The 20,096-nt window shown below is 42.5% G+C and overlaps 1 protein-coding gene across 4 annotated transcripts in view; it reads left to right on the top strand.

Annotated features, from left to right (window-relative positions):
• Nucleotides 1-20,096, top strand: part of ZNF536 (zinc finger protein 536) — a 967,145-nt gene that overhangs the window by 160,186 nt on the left and 786,863 nt on the right. For all 4 annotated transcript variants that reach the window (XM_029608435.1, XM_029608434.1, XM_029608437.1 and 1 more), the window contains exon 2: nucleotides 2,168-2,254. The gene's annotated coding sequence lies outside the window, so the exon portion shown is untranslated. The remainder of the gene's footprint in view (nucleotides 1-2,167; nucleotides 2,255-20,096) is intronic.

The following is a 20,096-nucleotide window of genomic DNA, read 5'->3' as shown; positions in this document are numbered from 1 at the left end:
GGGAATTTTAAAACGGGTGCGCGTCCACGTCACGACCAGTTTTGCAGTCTAAAGCTAGGGCCTCTAAATTCTCCTGGTTCAATAGCTTGCACTCCCCCCCCCCCCCCCCCCCAGTTAACTCAGACCTCCTGAAACCCTTCTGCGATGCCTCGAACTGGTTTTATTTAGCTTTACACCATCAGTAGCAGAAGTAACGTTACGTGGCACTGGATCTGGGCGTTCGCGCCCCACCCCGAAAGGTCCATGCTCCACCCGGACCACGCTCACATTGAATCTGAGTGAGATGTGCGGGGACCGGGAGATGCACACACACACAATTAAAATTCCCTTAGTGTACGTAAGCCCAACGTCTGCACGCATCCCCCTACATGAATCGTGCCTCAGGCTTTTAAAATTCACCTTCTAATTAATAGCTTTGCAGAACTTGTTCACCCGCCGTCCCTGCTGGAGAACAAAATCTGCGAGGAGGTCCCTCATGTGAAAAAGTTGAAAAGCCCTGCTCTCCTTCTCAGGGGTGTCTGCATTACTTGTAAAGGAGATTTTTTTCTCCTCCTCAGTGTTGCAGTGCTGGGCATAAGAGAGTGGGTTCCAACTGTATTATTTCTTTCAGTTTTTCGGTTTTTTTTAAACTAATTCATTTCTTCCCCAAATTCTCTAGGGCAGCCTCTACTTCAGTAAAATGATAAAAGTGTTTTTTTTTTCAGCCAAATATTATTGCTTTCTGTATTTTTCTCTAATTATTTTTTTTTTTTGCAGTTGGTGCATGTGTTTTTTGTTTTTGTTTTTTTTAAATGATGCATTACGGTGATTGAAGTACGAGTATGCACGTTTGTTGCTTTTTAGCTCAAACACATCAAGTCTGGAGCACCCTCATTGCGTTTCCTTCTCCCAATTCCGGTTGTTGTTCGCATCCTAAGAGCAACCCTGTATACCCTGAATGGGATTACGAGGCGAGCACCTAGCGTAATAAAGATAATAATGTATTATGCGGGTCAGGCTGGTGACCTTTTTAAAAAAACAAAACAAAACAGAATGTGAGGAGTGGTTCGGGGGTAGGGGGCTGCACCATTTTCTTCAGACATATGGGGGGGGGGGGGCGCCTCTGAGCAGTGCTTCTCTTGATATAAGCAAATAAAAATCGAAGGATGCGCGTTGGTTTTCTAAGAAAATGAGAAACAATGAAAAAAAAAGTGTTTAATTTCCTTACAAAATTTTTAAAAAAATCTTGCTAAAATTTTTGTCTTCATTTCCTTTCATTTTAGAAATGACCTCCCCTCCCCCTCTGATTAGTTAACATTTATAAATTATATACCCCCCATCCCCACCTTAGATGCCACTTACCTCATCCGTGGGGTTCCAGTAGACAAAATGGGGTCAGAAGTAATCCCAGTCACTCCTGCTCCATTGAGTTCGTTTTCAAAATGGCGCCGGCTGGCTGGTCCTGAGCCTGGCAGCATTTTGCTCTACGATTTAAAGAAACCCAAGGTGGACAGTATATGCACCTGTGGCAAAACTGATAAACAGTCCTTTGCTAAGTTTGTAATTTCCTCTGTCCCTTTAAGATTCAAGAATTGAAATCTAAACTGGGCACACAGGCAAATAAAAGCAAATATCTGACAGCTGAAAAGGCCGAGGCAAGTCCAGAACTTTCTTCCTGCTCTTTTGGGTTTCCAGCCGAATCAGAAGCATGGCTGGCATCTGGTGTCCCCGAGCCTTAATTCCCAGCTGTGTGGGGGGAGTCTTCCCAACCACATCTCCCCCTCCCAGTTTACTTTGCCCCCAGTCATTGCAGCAGCCAGAGGCAGCAGACACGAGCTCCTTCCAGAGCCCCCTATTGCAAGATAATTGCAACCCCCTGCACCGCACCCCCTGCACCGCAACCCCCTGCACCGCACCCCCTCCACCCCCCCAGGGCTGTGAATGCTGATTCCGCAGCACTCCCAGCCCATGGCCGATCCAGGGAGCGGCTGCAAGCCCAGAGCCCTCCACGTGGCAGAGAGCAGCGCTGCCGCTGAGTCAGCAGTGACTTCACTTTTCTGAGAGGAATTCACTATTTAACTTGTGTCATTTTGTTAAAAAAAAATATATCAACATACTCTTTACCAGCTTTTGCCTTTTTAGAGTTTGTTTCTTTAATTTTTTATTGATCTTTATATCTTTCTCACAGGTTTTGCTCTTGCAGATCTTGACGTATCCACCACAATAAGAAATACCATCAACCTGGAGGCTGATCCATCAGTTTAAATCTTGTCTGGTAAGAATTGACCATTAAATTAATGTTTTTCTTTTTTCTTTCCTTCCCAGCAATAATATATGTCCCACAATATATATTTTTTAAATAAACATAGCATCATATAAATGTGACCATCATACTAGGCTTCATAAGATGCATTTCAATGCAGTTCAGCCATATATATAACCATTGGTCACGTATTATCTGATAAATATTAGACCTTTTTCTTCCTTGACATGACCCACAGTTAATCACTGAAGTTTTATCTTGTTATAATTCCACAATCATTTTAGCTGGTAACATTTTGCATGTTTCCATGAAATATATTGACTGGTGTATAATATACATCACAAGTGTACAACTATAGTCATCCATGACAATACATAGGTCTGAATTTCAGGCTAGTCGTAATGAATATTTATTAGATACATTTGCATATATCTTCTATGAGCCAAATTAATGTGCATATTTTAGTTACACTGAAAACTAGACCTTTTTGCAGGGCTGGAAAATTCCAGGTGCCAGGTCATCTCGGTGCCTAAAGTTTGTGGCCTGGCCCCTGAGTTTGTTGTCCTGGGCTCAAGAAGAGTTGCTGTACCTGCCCCGGGGCCTGACGAAAGACCCACCTCCACTGTCAACAACCTGGGTCTGGGGGGCGGGGGGGAAGTAGGGTGAAATTGGAGAGAAATAGGGAGAGGAGGATGGAAGAGAGGTTGGTGGGAGAACAATGAAAGGGAAAAAAATAAAAAGAAGAGCAAAGAAGCAAAATGAAAAAGAAGGGAGGAAGACATCTTAGGAAGGTGAGCTTTGTGTCCCTGGCTTTTCTACTTGTCTTTTACCCGATTTCCTGACGGTCAAGTGGAAAGGAAAACTGCGAGTGTTTCCCCCCTTCTCACCCTTGGCGCCGCTTTGTCAGTGATCCTTCAGCTCTTTCAGCCTGCCCTAATGTTGGGTGCTGTTCTCATGGTCGATTCTAAGGGAGCAGCTTCTAGGCTTGAGACTATTGTGGAAGGGTCCCTGAACACTGACTACAGGATTCCTCCTTCTACAACGATTGTGGTGGTGATGTCATCACTTGGCGCCTCCGACCTGGTGGGATGTGTCCAGGGTGGAGACTCGGGGGACAAGTTGACGCTGGTTGGTGGAGGAGCATGGACTGAGAGTTTAGGGGGGGAGAATGGTCAGAGTTTTTGGGGCTGCTGCTGGTCAGTCCTCTTCTGCTGAGTGCTTCTCTCTTACCATCAATGTCCTCCTTTTTGCCTGGAAGCTTGAGCAGCACACTCCTGGCCATTAAAGCTTGTACCCCTAAACCTCCTCCCATAATGTTGGACAGCTTCTGAATAGCCCTGTATTTGGTGGAATCTTCTCTTGCAACCCTCACTGGTATCATTAATAATATGTACATTTGGTCCCAATCTCAGGAAGAAGCTGAAACAAACTTCTGAGAAATTGGCCTCTGTTCAAGCTACTATTCTTCAGGATAGGAATGTGGTGCATTGGAGGATTGAAATCTTGGAAAATTATGTTAGACGTCGTAATAATTTGCAGTTTTGAATTTCCCCGTGACTGCCGTGATTTCTGCAGCTGAACTATTTACTTCTAATATGCAAGATGTGCTGGGTATCTCACATGGGGGCCATGCCCAAATAAAATAAAGCCTTTTATCTTCCCTGGTTACATACTGGGAATAGGAATGGTGATACTGTTCAGGCGATACCTCAATCAGCAACTGAAGCTTTGGTTGTTTCGGCATTGTTAGAGTCTACTACTGTGAGCGAGGCACACTGGACCACTTTGTTAGTAACATTTGCCTCATTACAGGACTGGGTGTTATTATGTTTTCCTGCTTCTAATTTGTTATTTATGGGCTCTGGAGTTCATATATTTCCTGAACTTTGGAGAGCAATTCAAGAACACAAGAAGAAATGTCTAGTAGGGTGGCAGGAGGTGGTTTCCTTGGGGGTGGGGCAGATTTTTGCTTCCTTTCCCATATAAATGTTTGATTTCTTTTCCTACTGAGAAGTTTATTTTCTTTGAGTCTTCACAGCTGTATTGTTTTAGTGATTCCAGAAGTACCTGTGATAGGCTTTTGCAATGCTTAAAATGTTTTGTTCATGAAGGTGTGTAGTGGGTTATCCTTGATTTGAACGTATAGAGCTTAATTCTCTTTTCCAGGAACAGTTTTTTTTTTTTTACTTCTCTTACATGAGAATATAAGAAGTTGCCACTACTGGGTCAGACCTAGAGTCCATCAAGCCCAGCAACCTGTAACAGTAGCCAATCCAAGTCACAAGTACCTGGCAAAAGCCCAAACACTAAATAGATCCCAATGCTACTAATGCCGGCAGCACGCAGTGGCTATTCCCTATTGACTAAAAGCAGTCTATGGACTTCTCCTCCAGGAAATTATCCAAACCTTTTTTAAATCCAGCTACACTAGTTGCCTTAACCACATCTTCTGGCAATTGATTCTAGAGCTTAATTGTGCGTTGAGTGAAAAAGAGTTTTCTCTGATTTGTTTTAAATGAGCTACTTGCTAATTTCATGCGTGCCCCCTAGTCCTTGTATTATCTGAAGGAGTAAAGAACTGTTTCACATTTACCCATTCAAGTCCTTTCATGATTTTATAGACCTCTATCATATTCCCCCTCAGCCGTGGCTTCTCCAAGCTGAACAGCCCTAATCTCTTTAGCCTTTCCTCATAGGAGAGCCATTCTATCTCCTTTATCATTTTGGTCACCCTTCTCTGCAACTATATCTTTTTGAGATGAGGCGACCAGAATTGCACACAGTATTCAAGATGTGGTCTAACCATTGAGCGATACAGATTCATTATGACACCCTCCATTTTATTCGCCATTCCCTTTCTAATAATTCCTAACATTCTGTTTGCTTCTTTGACTGGCACAGTACACTGAGCCGACAATTGCAATGTAATATCAACTATGATTTTTTTCTTGGGTGGTAACTCCAAAAATGGAACCTAACATCTTCAAGCTACAGCATGGGTTATTTTTCTCTATAATCATCACTTTACACTTGTCCTTATTATATTTCATCTGTCATATGGATGCCCAATCTTCCAGCCTCACAAGGTCCTCCTGCAATTTATCACAATCCGCTTGTGATTTAACTAGTTTGAATAATTTTGTATCATCTGCAAATGTGATCACTTCACTTATTGTTCCTCTTTCCAGATCATTTATAAATATATTAAAAAGCACCGGTCCAAGATCCCTGAGGCACTCCACTGTACCTTTTTCCACAGTAAAAACTGACCATTTAATCATACTCTCTGTTTCCTGTCTTTTAACCAGTTTGTAATCTACAAAAGGACATCTCCTCCTATCCCATGACTTTTTAGTTTTCTTAGAAGCCTCTCATGAGGGATTTAACCAAACGTTTTCTGAAAATCCAAATACACCACATCTACCGGTTTACCTTTATCCACATGCTTATTCGCTCCTTCAAAAAAATGTTGCAGATTTGTGAGGCAGGACTTCTCTTGAGTAAGTCCATGCAGGCTGTGTCCCATTAAATCATGTCTATCAATATATTCTGTGATTTTATTCTTTATAATAGTTTCCACGATTTTTCCCAGCCCTGAAGTTAGGCTCACCGGTCTAGTTTCCAAAATCACCTCTGGAACCCTTTTCAAATATTAGGGTTACATTGACCACCTTCCTGTCTTGAGGAACAACGGATGATTTTAATGATAGGTTACAAATTACTTGTAATAGGTCTGAAATTTCATTTTTGAGTTCTTTCAGAAACCTGGGATGTTTACCAACCAATCCAGGTGATTTGCTGCTCTTCAGTTTCTCAATATGGCCTTCTACTTCTTCCAGGTTCACCGTGATTTGAGTCAGTTCATCTGAATCGTCACCCTTGAAAACCATGTCTGGAACGGGTATCTCCCCAACATCCCCTTCAGTAAACACCAAAGCAAAGAATTCATTTAGGGGTAGATTTTTAAAAAAAGCGCGTTCGCGTACTTTTGTTTGCGCACCAGGCGCAAACAAAAGTACGCTGGATTTTATAAGATACGTGCATAGCCACGCGTATCTTCTAAAATCCTGGATCGGCGCGCGCAAGGCTGCCAATTTTGGGCAGCCGGTGCGCGCCGAGCCGCGCAGCCTGTCACCGTTCCCTCCGAGGCCGCTCCGAAATCGGAGCGGCCTCGGAGGGAACTCTCTTTCGCCCTCCCCTCACCTTCCCCTCCCTTCCTCTACCTAACCCACCCCCCCGGCCCTATCTAAACCCCCCCTTACCTTTGTCCGTAGATTTACGCCTGCGAGAAGCAGACGTAAATCTACGCGCGCCAGCAGACTGCTGGCGCGCCGTGCTCTGACCCGGGGGCTGGTCCGAAGGCCTGGACCACGCCCCCGGGCCGGCGCCACGCCCTGGTCCCGCCCCCGAAATGCCACGCCATCGGGTCCCGCCCCCGACTCGCCCCTGACACGCCCCCTTCCAAAAACCCCGGGACCTACGCGCGTCCCGGGGCTCTGCCCGCGCCGGCGGCCTATGGAAAATCCGCCTATGGAAAATCCGCCCGTTAGTTTTTTCCTAAGTGCCTCTTCAACTCCTCGATCATCTAACAATCCAACTGACTCCCTTACAGACTTCTTGCTTCAGATATATTTTAAAAAGTTTTTATTATTTTACCTCAATGGCGAACTTATTTTAAAATTTTCTTTTAGCCTGTTTTATCAATGTTTTACATTTAACTTGCCAAGTTTTCTTATTTTCATCAGATGGATCCTTCCAATTTTTGAAGGAAGATCTTTTGGCTAAAATAACCTCTTTCATCTTTCATCTTTTAAGCACACCGCAATCATTTGGCCTTCCTTCCACCTTTCTTAATGCATGGGAAGATATCTAGACTGGGCTTCTAAGATGGTATTTTTTAACAATGTGCACACCTGTTGTGCACTATTAATCTTTGTAGCTGCACCTTTCAGTTTTTTCTCATTTTATCAAAGTCTCCCTTTTGAAAATTTAGTGTTAGAGCTGTATATTTACTGAGCCTCCCTTCCAGTCATTAATTTAAATTGTATCACGATATGATCACTACTGCTGAGTGGCCCCACCAGCGATACCTCTCTTGCCAAATTCTGTGCTCCACTAAGAATTAAATCTAAAAAAGCCCCCTCTCTCTAACAGTTCCTGAACCAATTGCTCCATAAAGCTGTTATTTAATCCATCCAGGAATTTTGTCTCTCGAGAGCATGTCCTGAGGCATTTACCCAGTCAATATTGGAGTAATTGAAATCTCCCATTATTACTGCATTATTAGTTTGGTTAGCCTCCGTAATTTCTCTTAGCATGTTATCGTCCATCTCACCATTTTGGCCAGTTTGGCAGTAGTATACTCCTATCGGTATACTCTTCTGCAACATACATGAGTTTTCTCCCCATAAAGATTCTATTGTGTATTTAAGGGTCGATTTAAAGACCCGTAGCGCATCCATGTTATAAAATACGATATCGGCGCTCATGTGTGGGCAGGTTCACAGTCGCGCGCACAACTGGGGGGATTTTGTAAAGAAATGTGCGGCGACGCAGTAGGGCCTCCCCCAGTTCCCTCCCAGTCTGCTCCAATTAAGGAGCAGACTGGGAGGGAACTTCTCTGTACCTCTACTTAATCTTCTGACCTTTGCCTCTCCTCCCCGACCCCTAACCCCTATCTACATACCCTACTTTTTTTTGGTTCTGATGAGCAGAAGTAAGTTATGCGCGCCAGCCGGCTGCCGGTGTGCACTTCCCTGGGACATTCGGCCCCCGCCCCCACTACCAAGGCTCCTCCCTAGCATTGCAATATAATTTGTACCCTGGTATAGCACTGTCCCATTGGTTATCTTCCTTCCACCATGTCTCTGAGAGGCCAGTTAAGTTTATGTCATCATTCACTGCCTTACACTCTAATTCTCCCATCTTACTTCTGAGACTTCTGGCATTGGCATACAGACATTTCAAAGTTTGTTTTTTGTTTGTATTAATAGCCTGCTGTTCACTTGACAGGGATAATTTGGAATCTTTCAGCTTAGGTGAATCTTTACTTATAGGGGGACTGCTTTTGCTTTTCTTGGAACCTCTCTGTCGGGATGCCCTAACTCTCCTGCTTCATTCGTATCCTTCAAAGCCTCCCTCCGAACCATGCGCTGCTGAGCGACTTGTCGGCTTTCCCCATTGTTCTACTTTAAAAGCTGCTCTATCTCCTTTTTATAGGTTAGCGCCAGTAGCTTGTTTCCACCGTGGTTAAGTGGAGTCCTTCATTTCTTTGGGGGTTCCTCTCTCATATATTGGGGACTGTGTTGCAATATTATGTTTTCTTGTCTAAATTTCATCTTTTTCTTATATATATGTGTGCATTTTGCTGTGCATGTTTAATGCTTGTGTTATATTTTGAAATTTATAAATAAAGAGTTAAAAATAAATGAACAAGACACAGAAAATAAAATTGGGGAAAAGATTGTCTCCAGACTTCTAAACATGTTTGACTGGTGCCCAAGTTTTCAGAAAATGTTTCCCAACTGGCTGTTTGTGGATCTAAAAGACCAGGACTGTGCACTCCAGCTGTAAATTCTTAAAAGGAGAATATATATATATATATATATATATATATATATATATATAATTGGTATGTTGGTAAAAAGGTAAACTTTAAACTGATGTGGATCTAGGTTGAGATCTGTAATCCAGTTTCATCTGGTTTGAAACGTCATTCTATTTCTGGTTTTACTGTAATTTCAGACTTACGTGGAGCATTACGATGTTTTGTAAGTATTTGCAGGTTCTTACTGAATCTATAAGATCTGAAGCAAGTGGAGATGGAGATTTTTCCGTCAATCCACGAGTTGTTTCCAGTTGATTTGCGACATGGCCTGGTTTGACTCTGCTTTTCCAGCCCCCATTCCTGTTTTGAATGAGATCTGAATATAATCTTGACCGGTTCGTTCATCCCGATTTTAAATGAAAATATTTTTTTCAGTTCAAGGTTGGTGCGTAAAGTGGTGGCATGAAGACCTTTTTCAAGCCATGCGCTCCCACAGCCAAAGTCCCTGCCTGATTCCACTGGAGCTTCGGGAAATTGGGCTCACAGTCCTTGAAAGCAGTTTTTTTTTTTTTGAGAAAGTAGCCTTTAATTTAAAAGATATTTTCCCCTTGCAAAGTTTTGTAGGGTATATACTTGGGGTGGGGGGGAACGGGTAATTTTCAGTCATTTGTGTGGCTTGTTCTAAATTTGCTCTGCCCAACGCTGCCCAACGTTTGGGTAAACTTTACCCGTATTTGTCCCGTGTGCACGTCGGTTTACCCAAACTGTGAGCAGAGGTGTTTCTCCGGGCCAGGGCTGGGGAGCTTTTTGGACTGTACACACACTATACTTTTGAAAATCCAAATGGATGCGTATAATTTCCTTCTCACAAGTTAGCAGGTGTAATCGTCTACGGGTAGTGTAGGTGGGTCATTTTCAAAGTGTTGTGTTTGCTTTGAAAATTGGTGAATTTGCTGGCTTCCTTATATGGGCCATGTCCAAATTACCTCCATCACAAACATTTCAATCTAGGTGACTTTCTGGGCTGACTAGATTGAAGTGCCTGTTTGCGAAAGATTATGCACCTAAACCAGAAAGAAAGGTACCATAGCCAACGTAATTTTTATTGAGTTTCGAAGATGAGAATCACAGTCTTGTATTAGAGAGAGTGTGGGGTCTGGAAGGTTGATGAATGAGATTGTCTTCCAGAGGTAAGTTGGTTAAATCAGGAATGCTAATTTTCTTTTCCTCTTTCCCTCTGTTGATATTTGTATTTCTAACAGAGTATTTCCTGTGCCTGGCCCTTTGGTGACTGAAGACAGAAGCCTTATTCATCCGTGAGACATCTGATATTTTATGCATAATTTGTAGCTCTAGCTAGCTGTTAGGCCCTCATTCAGTAGAATTTTTTTATTTTATTTTTTTTTTCTTTTACCGTGTTACTTGTTAGCGTGTGCATGTGACCTTACTATATTCACCCAAAAGAGAGCATGCATTATTTCGCTTTCGTAAACACAGCTAGTCATATTGGTCTGTAGTAGAAAAGGTGAGCACTACATTATACCAAAATAAAATTATAGCATTATCTGGTTCTGAAATATTTACTATTGGCGAAACACTTATAGCTTCTCACTTATTAGCCTTTTTTTTTTGGTACGATTAATGTAGTTGCAATTTATTTTAAAACCAAAGCAATATTGTTCAAGTTGTGGCTTTTTCTACCTAGGTGGCTTTTATTGAATGCTGCTGAGCAACTTGAAACACATCTACATAAGCAGATAATGAGTTCCTAATTAGCTGTATCTACCTTAGTCCAACCATATTCCTCAGAGGTCATCATATCTACTGTTTAAACTGATAGCATTATGCATTGAGAAATTAATTTCACGTTGTATTCCGTTTGGATCGTGACCACCTTGCTTCGGGAGCCCTTGCTTTCTCATTCTATGAATGTTCCTGACTCCGGGTTACTTTTGTTTTAGTTTTTTTTTTTTTTTTTTTTTACACAACCGTCATTTTCTAAATTTGCTGTTTTATTCTTACCTTCTTCGCGAAAATCCTTTTATCACACAATGGGTAATTTATATCCATTACCAACCCTTTCAATCCTTTTCAGTGGTGCTGTCAGTGCCTTTGGCACAGTAATGATTAATGTGATCTAATAATAGTGTGCCATTATATTACCTTAGTAAAACATGTACCAACATCCTATTCAGATCTACCAAATTCATAGCTTCCTATAATATTTTTGTTGAAAGACAGGATTACTATTTTTCAAAGCTGATTTTTTTTTTCCCCTTAACAAATTTAATGAAATTCACCCTTCTCTTTTTATTCTGTGCTTTTGCTCATTGGGCGATTTTATCCTCTGTTATTATAATTTCTTGAGCATAAGGTATAACAGCCGAAGCATTAAACCATTAACATTTTACTTTGCTTAAATCTGTTTTCCTTGTGTTCTTGTTGTCCCTGTTTGCCCTGTGGAACTCTTTTTAGATCAGAACTTAAAAGGAGAACCACCGATACAGAGATGTAATGTTGGATTTTTTTGTTTTCTTTCTCTTGCACGCTTGTTCCTCCTAGCCTTCCCTATGCTTTTCATAGTAGCATCTACTACCTCCTGTGCAATCCTAGCCAAGCAATGCGGAACCAGTCACTGAGACAGCAATTCTGTTACTTTATCTGTAGGGGCTTCTCTGCTTCCCTCCCGCCCCCCCCCCCCCCCCCCCACCACCTCAAAAGAACAGCTGCTCTTTGCAGCACCATGGCTAACAGATGGAGTCTGGGAGCACGTAGTACTGTACTTATTTTGTAATCAAATTATAACAATTCTCAAACCAACTGGCAGCGCCGGGGACCATGACATGGTTTTCTAAGTGGAACGTTCTCTACATGCTAGCAGGCCTGCCGAAATATTGCCTTTTGCTAATGTGACCTTTTCCCCAAACTGGTTTAGGTTTTGCTGTTTCCTTCAATGCTTTCTGTCGTCATGCCCTTCCAAGGTCAGACTGTTGCCTCTGATTTCATTATTTACTTTGACTATCGTAATTCTCCACCTGCTTTATAACGTCTTCTCTCTCTCTTTATAGCAGCTCAAAGCCTTGTTCTCCCAAGGATGAGTTGATCATGAAAATAATGTTGACTTAAAAAATATTGATTGCCAATATAAATGGAACACCTTGTTCCCGTTTGAAATGTTCACTCTAACTTTATTTTGTAGCAGTGAAGCACATTCATCATTTTTCAATGTCAGAAGAAAATTTGGAAAGAAGTTATTTTTATATTCGTTAGGTGCACGTGTACTGTGCTGAGACTGCCCACGTGCTTTCTCTAGCCAATGAGCTCTAAAGGCACAGACAATAGTTTTGCTTGCAGAGCTCTGTTTTATTTCCAAAATTCCTTGAATGGTAAGGGAATTTTTTTTAGCTTGTTATATTTTTATGCATTTTTTTAATCCACAAAGTGCCAAGAAATGCTCGGCCATGAAACTAACTGGTAGTAGATGTAATACGTGTAGAAAAAAGTTTTTGTTGAATTTATCAATCGATGCACAAATAAGCTGAGCAATTTGTGGCTCATGAGATGAAGATTAATAGTAGGGCTGTGCGCTGACATATTTTTTGTTTTGTTTTTATTTAACTTTTATTCATTTTCAGGCACATTTTCCAAGCCTGGTGTGTGCAAATACTGGGAGATATGCGCGTGTTTGGGCTCTGCGAGCGCCGAGCGCATTTTAGAAACGGTCTGGCCACACGCGTATCTCCCGCTATGTGCAATTCCCCAGGACAGCGCCATTTTGCGCTGTCCTGGGGAATTGCACGCTGGCAGCTCCTTTTGCTTCTTAGAGCAGATAAGTTGTAAAACAAAAAAAAATTTAAAGGAGTTAGGGTGGGTTTAGTGGTTGGGGAGGAGAGAGGAAAAGGTAGGGATAGGGAAATTCTGGGATGGAACTGGGAAAGGCCTACTTGTGTCACCACGCGTTGTTTTTTAAAATCCCCCCCCCCCCTTACACACACGAAAGGCCACTTGCCCGCATTTGCGCGCGGGAATCGTATTTTATAAGATGTGCATGGCGACACACACATGTTATAAAATTGTGTTTTGGGGCATGTAAGTTGCTATTTTGTAAGAGGTTTTGCGGCTAGATTTGGCAGCTTATATTTACATCTGCTCTATATTTATTGATTGATTGATTGATTGATTGATTCTTTTAACCCACTAAAGCGGAACAAGTATGGTCAGAGCGGTGTACAAACATTTTAAGAAAAAAACCACATTACAAAAAAACAAAACATAAAATACATCAAAATAAAACATAAAATCAGTCGTAAAAACATCATATCTAGCTAATAAAAATCCAAGTACTCTGCTTTTCTAAATTAAAATAACCAAGTTTTTATATCCATATCTAGAATAAGTGCTTGTAAATGTCTTAAAAGTAAAATACCGACTAGGTGGGGTTCTGGGTAAAATGGGGGGAGTTGAGGCCTAAAAGCAAGGAGCTCTCAATGACCTGAAGATGGAATGGCGAACTGGTAGACTAATTAGTAACCCTGGTAATTTCATTGCTGCACGCATATTAGATAATCTCCCAACCTACTCAGGTAAAATCTCCATGTATATAGCTTTAAAGTTAGATATAAAAATATCTGGGTATAGTAGTCGCATGCCACTTATCCAGGTAAGTTCCGACTTATTAGACTAAGTAGCGGCTTTGCTGCTACTTAGCCTGATAAGTTTGAAAAGTGCTACTTATCTGGCTAGGTCAGATGGCTGAATAAGTCTTAAACAGTGCTATGTATCCAAATAAGTGCTGCTTTTAAGACTTATCCGGCTAAGTAGTGGCTTGAAGCTGTTTTAAAGTTAACCTCAAGGAGGCTAACTTTCAGGCAGCTGCGCATGCCCCCATAAAGGTGAATATATCGGCACGCAAAAACCTACTCGGGGACAGTATCAGACCGATGTGCCTGCGCGGCCCAGGGACATGGCCATCTTATAACATACATGCGAATATGTGCACACGCTCTAACATAGACTGGCCGCACACACGGGCGTGATAAGTGGGCACGTGCATGTGCGCACAAACGCTTTTACCGCATAAATCCGATTTTAAAAGGGGCGCGTGCTGATGACATTCCTAGTTTTACCAGTTTGTCCCCAGTGCACCCAGTTAAGAGAGAGGTCCTGCAAACCCCTCTAGTTTAATAGCCTTCACTCCCCCCCCCCCCCCCAGTTATCCCCACAAACCTGTCCAGTTTTCTTTAGTTCTTAACTCACACATCGTTGATAGCAGAAGTAGTTATGTGACAGGGGGGCCTTGGCATGCGCTGGATCACTTAAGTATTTACGGGCACATCTCAGGTTCATACCCCAACCAGACCACAGCCACACCCTGCCGCCTTTTAAAAAAAATTACGAGAATTGCATGCTTCAGGAGATACGCGCGCATCTCAGCAGCTTTTATAAAATACAATTCCCGTGCGCCCATGCGTGCCCGATTTCTAGATCGGTGTGTGCACGTGTGGGCGGGTCAGGACTCATGCCAGCAAGGGGGAGGATTTTAGTTAAAAACAATGCGGCGACACGAACGGGCCTACACCGGTTCCATCCCAGTCCTTCCAATTAAGGAGCGGACTGGGAGGGATCTTTCCCATCCCCCCTACCTTACCTTTTTTCCCCCTCTCCTCTCCGATCCCTAAACCTACCCTTTTTTTTTTATTTTCAAACTTACCTGCTCCTTCGAGCAGCGGTAAGTTCTGTGCTCCGGCCGGTTGCCAGGGCGCACGCTTCCACGGGACAGGGACTCATGGCCGCTCTCCCGGTCAGCCCCGGCCCCCCCCACCCAGACCCTCACTCCCAACCCACCCGTTCCACAAAGCCCGGCACTTCCGCGCATATCATGATATACACGTGGCTGGGTTGTTGCGAAAATGTGCCGGGCGCGCGCATGGCCAGGCCTCGCGCGTCCCTCCCGGTATCTGTGCGCGCCAGGCGATTAAAATCGGGCCTTTGATTCCACTTAGCCGGATAAATATACAGTTTATCCGGATAAGTGGCACACGACTGCTGTACCTGCATATTTTTGCCCTAATTTTCAAAGTGAAAATAGACGCATATTCTAACTTTGAAAATTATCCCAGGCAAACTCCTCGCGGACGTTTATACCTGATAATTTGTGTGCGTGACATTCCTGAGAAAATGACCTGCATTAATGCAAGCCCCCTTCCCACAGTGCTCGTGCTTAAATTTAGTCACACACAGGGAGGGCGACATTTTAAAAATCCCTCATATGCACGTAAAGCTGAAGCTAACGGTCAAACTTCCTATGGAAGCTGTAGAAAGTACCTGTGGGATTACTGCCCTCTAGATTAGACAAGCGTGTGCCATACTGGTAATCTGATTCCTGAAAATAAACAGCTAGCAACTAACATAGTGGGGTTGAAGAGGGCGCTGGACAGATTTCTGAGGGGAAAGACAGGGCTTATTCCTGGGAGTGAGAGACAAGGAGAAGATCAACTCTTTGGGATCTGACAGAGTCAGGATGCTGGACTCAGGCCTTCAGCTCACCCTGCATGCCACTTCTTATAGAGCACAATTTTAACCTTCTTTCTGTAAAGTCGGAATTTCTTTAATGGTATCTAATTTGATTTTAGCATCAAGAATTAGCTGCATAAAAGTATGTAAGCCTGCCCCAGGTTTTTTTTTTTTTTTTTAAATGCCTGCGATGCATCATATTCCAGGACCAAGGCATATTAGCTCAGCACACACATTATTGTACAATTTTCATATGGAACATTAAGAAGCTAATTGGGTCAGAACAATGACTGGATGGGGAGGTCTGGGAGAAATCGGGGGGAAGTGAGGCTGAAGAGCCAGCAGGGTCTCGATGACCCGCAGATGGTCTGAACAAACTGTTTGCCACACGCATGTTAGCAAATCTCCTGACGTGCACACGTAAAACTTATGAGGGGTAAACGTGTGTGCGGGTAAAATCCCCATGCGTATTTTTCTAAAATTAGATGAACAATATGTGGGTATAGCAATCGCGCGCCACTTATTCGGAGGATAAATGCCACCTGTGAACTTTGCCTCAGTATAGATAGTTAGAAAAGTACCCCTCTTGGAGCCCAATTTCTAACAGTACACAGACGGACTGAAATTTGTGAGTAGGTGCGCATCCTGTGGCATGCATGCTCACATTTATGCCCGCACGGGAGTAGGTGTAAATGTTCACATACACATTTATGAGCATGCATTCACTTTTAGAGAGTGCGTGCATAGATGGTTTTCTAACCTCCGCCCCTGGAATGCCTCAGGAACGCGTAAAAGTATTTGTGAAATTGCTTCCGTGCATACTTTTACGAGTGCGGCCCCCAGGAAATTTTCAAAAGGCCCAATTACATGCATGAAACAATGTTATCCATGCGTATATGCTTTTGAAAATTCAGCTCTTTAATAAGAACATACGAACATAAGAAAATGCCATACTGGGTCAGACCAAGGGTCCATCAAGGCCAGCATCCTGTTTCCAACAGTGGCCAATCCAGGCCATAAGAACCTGGCAAGTACCCAAAAACTAAGTCTAGTCCATGTTACCATTGCTAATGGCAGTGGCTATTCTCCAAGTGAACTTAATAGCAGGTAATGGACTTCTCCTCCAAGAACTTATCTAATCCTTTTTTAAACATAGCTATACTAACTGCACTAACCATATCCTCTGGCAACAAATTCCAGAGTTTAATTGTGCGTTGAGTAAAAAAGAACTTTCTCCGATTAGTTTTAAATGTGCCCCATGCTAACTTCATGGAGTGCCCCCTAGTCTTTCTACTATCCGAAAGAGTAAATAACCGATTCACATCTACCCGTTTTAGACCTCTCATGATTTTAAACACCTCTATCATATCCCCCCTCAGTCGTCTCTTCTCCAAGCTGAAAAGTCCTAACCTCTTTAGTCTTTCCTCATAGGGGAGTTGTTCCATTCCCCTTATCATTTTGGTAGCCCTTCTCTGTACCTTCTCCATTGCAATTATATCTTTTTTGAGATGCGGCGACCAGAATTGTACACAGTATTCAAGGTGCGGTCTCACCATGGAGCAATACAGAGGCATTATGACATTTTCCGTTTTATTCACCATTCTCTTTCTAATAATTCCCAACATTCTGTTTGCTTTTTTGAATGCCGCAGCACACTGAACCGACGATTTCAATGTGTTATCCACTATGACACCTAGATCTCTTTCTAGGGTTTTAGCACCTAATATGGAACCCAACATTGTGTAATTATAGCATGGGTTATTTTTCCCTATATGCATCACCTTGCACTTATCCACATTAAATTTCATCTGCCATTTGGATGCCCAATTTTCCAGTCTCACAAGGTCTTCCTGCAATTTATCACAATCTGCTTGTGATTTAACTACTCCGAACAATTTTGTGTCATTTGCAAATTTGATCATCTCACTCGTCGTATTTCTTTCCAGATCATTTATAAATATATTGAAAAGTAAGGGTCCCAATACAGATCCCTGAGGCACTCCACTGTCCACTCCCTTCCATTGAGAAAATTGTCCATTTAATCCTACTCTCTGTTTCCTGTCTTTTAGCCAGTTTGCAATCCACGAAAGGACATCGCCACCTATCCCATGACTTTTTACTTTTCCTAGAAGCCTCTTATGAGGAACTTTGACAAACGCCTTCTGAAAATCCAAGTATACTATATCTACCGATTCACCTTTATCCACATGTTTATTAACTCCTTCAAAAAAGTGAAGATTTGTGAGGCAAGACTTGCCCTGGGTAAAGCCATGCTGACTTTGTTCCATTAAACCATGTCTTTCTATATGTTCTGTGATTTTGATGTTTAGAACATTTTCCACTATTTTTCCTGGCACTGAAGTCAGGCTAACCGGTCTGTAGTTTCCCATATCACCCCTGGAGCCCTTTTTAAATATTGGGGTTACATTTGCTATCCTCCAGTCTTCAGGTACAGTGGATGATTTTAATAATGTTACAAATTTTTACTAATAGGTCTGAAATTTCATTTTTTAGTTCTTTCAGAACTCTGGGGTGTATACCATCCGGTCCGGGTGATTTACTACTCTTCTGTTTGTCAATCAGGCCAACCACATCTTCTAGGTTCACCGTGATTTGATTCAGTCCATCTGAATCATTACCCATGAAAACCCTCTCCATTATGGGTACCTCCCCAACATCCTCTTCAGTAAACACCGAAGCAAAGAAATTGCTAACATTCTAAATTTCTAAATATATACCAATTTTTTTTTTGAGCCAGCAGTTTTCTCCTGTTCGTTTTGGCTTCCAGCTCAATCAGACCCAGAGCTTTCATTCACAACTGCCTTGTCATTGCGGGGTCAGTCATCCCCTAGAGGCCATGCACCAGGTCTCCCTCCAGACCGCTGCAGTCATGGGCCCTGGATCCAGCCACTAGGTGTCACAGCTGAGCTGTGAAAACTGCTTCAGCAGCATCCCGAGTCTCAGCTTTCCCCCGATTCGGGAATTGAACCTCACGCTAAGCCAATAGGCCGGCCCCTAAGCCGTATTTTTACCTAGTTGTATGATTTAGTTAATCAAGCTGGATGGAAATATAAATTGTAGATAACTCCACAGCCACGTGATGCTTTTTATATTCTCAATGGCATTTATTATGATTTGCTGTACATGCAACAATCAGACCTAATGTTCAAAGATTAAGAAGAAAGTGCAGTGAAATTGAAAATTGTAAAGAAACATTAGCGAAAATACTAATTTTTAATCTTTTAGACCGATGTGTATGATTTTTGCAGGCAATGCTGTTTTCGCCACCTGCGAGCATGGACAATAATGTTACAATCCGCAATGTCAGAAATGTCCAGTCTCAAAAGGGGAGCTTCTGTTGGACAGTTAAATGACTTTAGAGCTATGCATAACCGTTTCCTGTTGAAATTTATTTCCAAAAGTTCAAAACTTGTTTTCCCAGGTGCTAACTGGAGTGCAGTTTTCAAATGGGAAAAATAAAAAATTAAAGTTTTTCTAGCAGATAATGCATTTAAAAATAAATGAATCTCCAATGCATATATCTAATTTTATATTATGTATATATTTCTAAGCCCTTTTTTGGAACAGTTTTTAAACGTACCCATAGGCCTCCAAGTGAATTTTCAAAGGGGAAACTCTCTGCTGAGCAGATACAAACGGGTGCATTTTAAAAGTCCTAAGTGCACCAAAACCGAGGGATATGCGCGTATATTGGCCCAGCAGGCGCCGCGTGGATTTTAAGAGGCGCTCAGGTATGTGCGTATCTCCCAGTACGTGAGTAACACTTTTTTCGTAAAAGGGGCGGGATTTGAGCATGGTCTAGGCGGGGCATGGGGGTTCCAGGAAATATGAATGAAACCAGTGCATAAGTATTTGCACGCACGAACACGCGCCGGGGTCCCTATCCGTGTAACTTTATTTCTGCTATGGACGGCGTGTTAAGTCATGAAACAACAAAAACTAGGCTGGTCAGCGAGGTTTTAAGGGTCGATGCTAATAGGATAAAAGGGAGGCAAGTTAGCTAGGGGGTTTAGGAAGCCGTCTCCTTTACTGGGCAAACTGGGAATAAACTGGGAAAACATAACTGCGACGGCCCGCTTAGCTACTAAAATCCCTCCCACTTGTGTGACTGAGGTGGCATTTGCTTGCAGATTAATGCGTCAGTGTAACATTGTGTGCACATGTATGCGTGTATAGCAGATGTTATACTTTACGCTCATCCACGCTCGTATGTTATAAAAATCACCACGCCCCTGCGCGCGAGCCGGCGGGCGCCTAAATGAGCTCCTGCGGGCAGGTCTTAAAATTCACCTTAAAGCCAGCACCTTAAAGCGTGCGTAGGGTTTTCGAAAATGAAAGTCCTGCTTCTTGCTTGCTGGCCTTGCTTCTTTGTGGCATAGGCACTTTTACCTGCAGAAGAGGAAACCGATTTTCAGCTTCTGATTTTATCTAGATAACTGCTTCATACCTGGTTCAAATCATTTCAGAAGTGACCCTTATATGCAATATAAAACCATATTGGTTTAGTTTTTCGAGAATCTTGTATTTAGAAACAGCAGGTCTGGAGAGCCCTTGTGCTAATACCTGGAGCAAGCTTTTAAGTAATCCTGCTGATATCACGATATAAAACCAAATTTTGCAAGCATTTTTTTGTTGAGGAGCAAGACAAAGCAGGCACGTGCCTTTCCCCGGATGCTTAAGCTTCCTGAGAAGTGAAAAAGCCCTTGGACATTGCTTTCCTTTCTCAAAACTTCTCCAACAGCAGTCGAGAATACAAGCCCAGCTCTGTTGTGT

This window comes from Rhinatrema bivittatum, chromosome 7, assembly GCF_901001135.1.
Source record: "Rhinatrema bivittatum chromosome 7, aRhiBiv1.1, whole genome shotgun sequence".
Lineage (NCBI taxonomy): Eukaryota > Metazoa > Chordata > Amphibia > Gymnophiona > Rhinatrematidae > Rhinatrema > Rhinatrema bivittatum.
The sequence above is the reverse complement of the archived record's forward strand: the minus strand, read 5'-3'. Positions and strand labels throughout refer to the sequence as shown.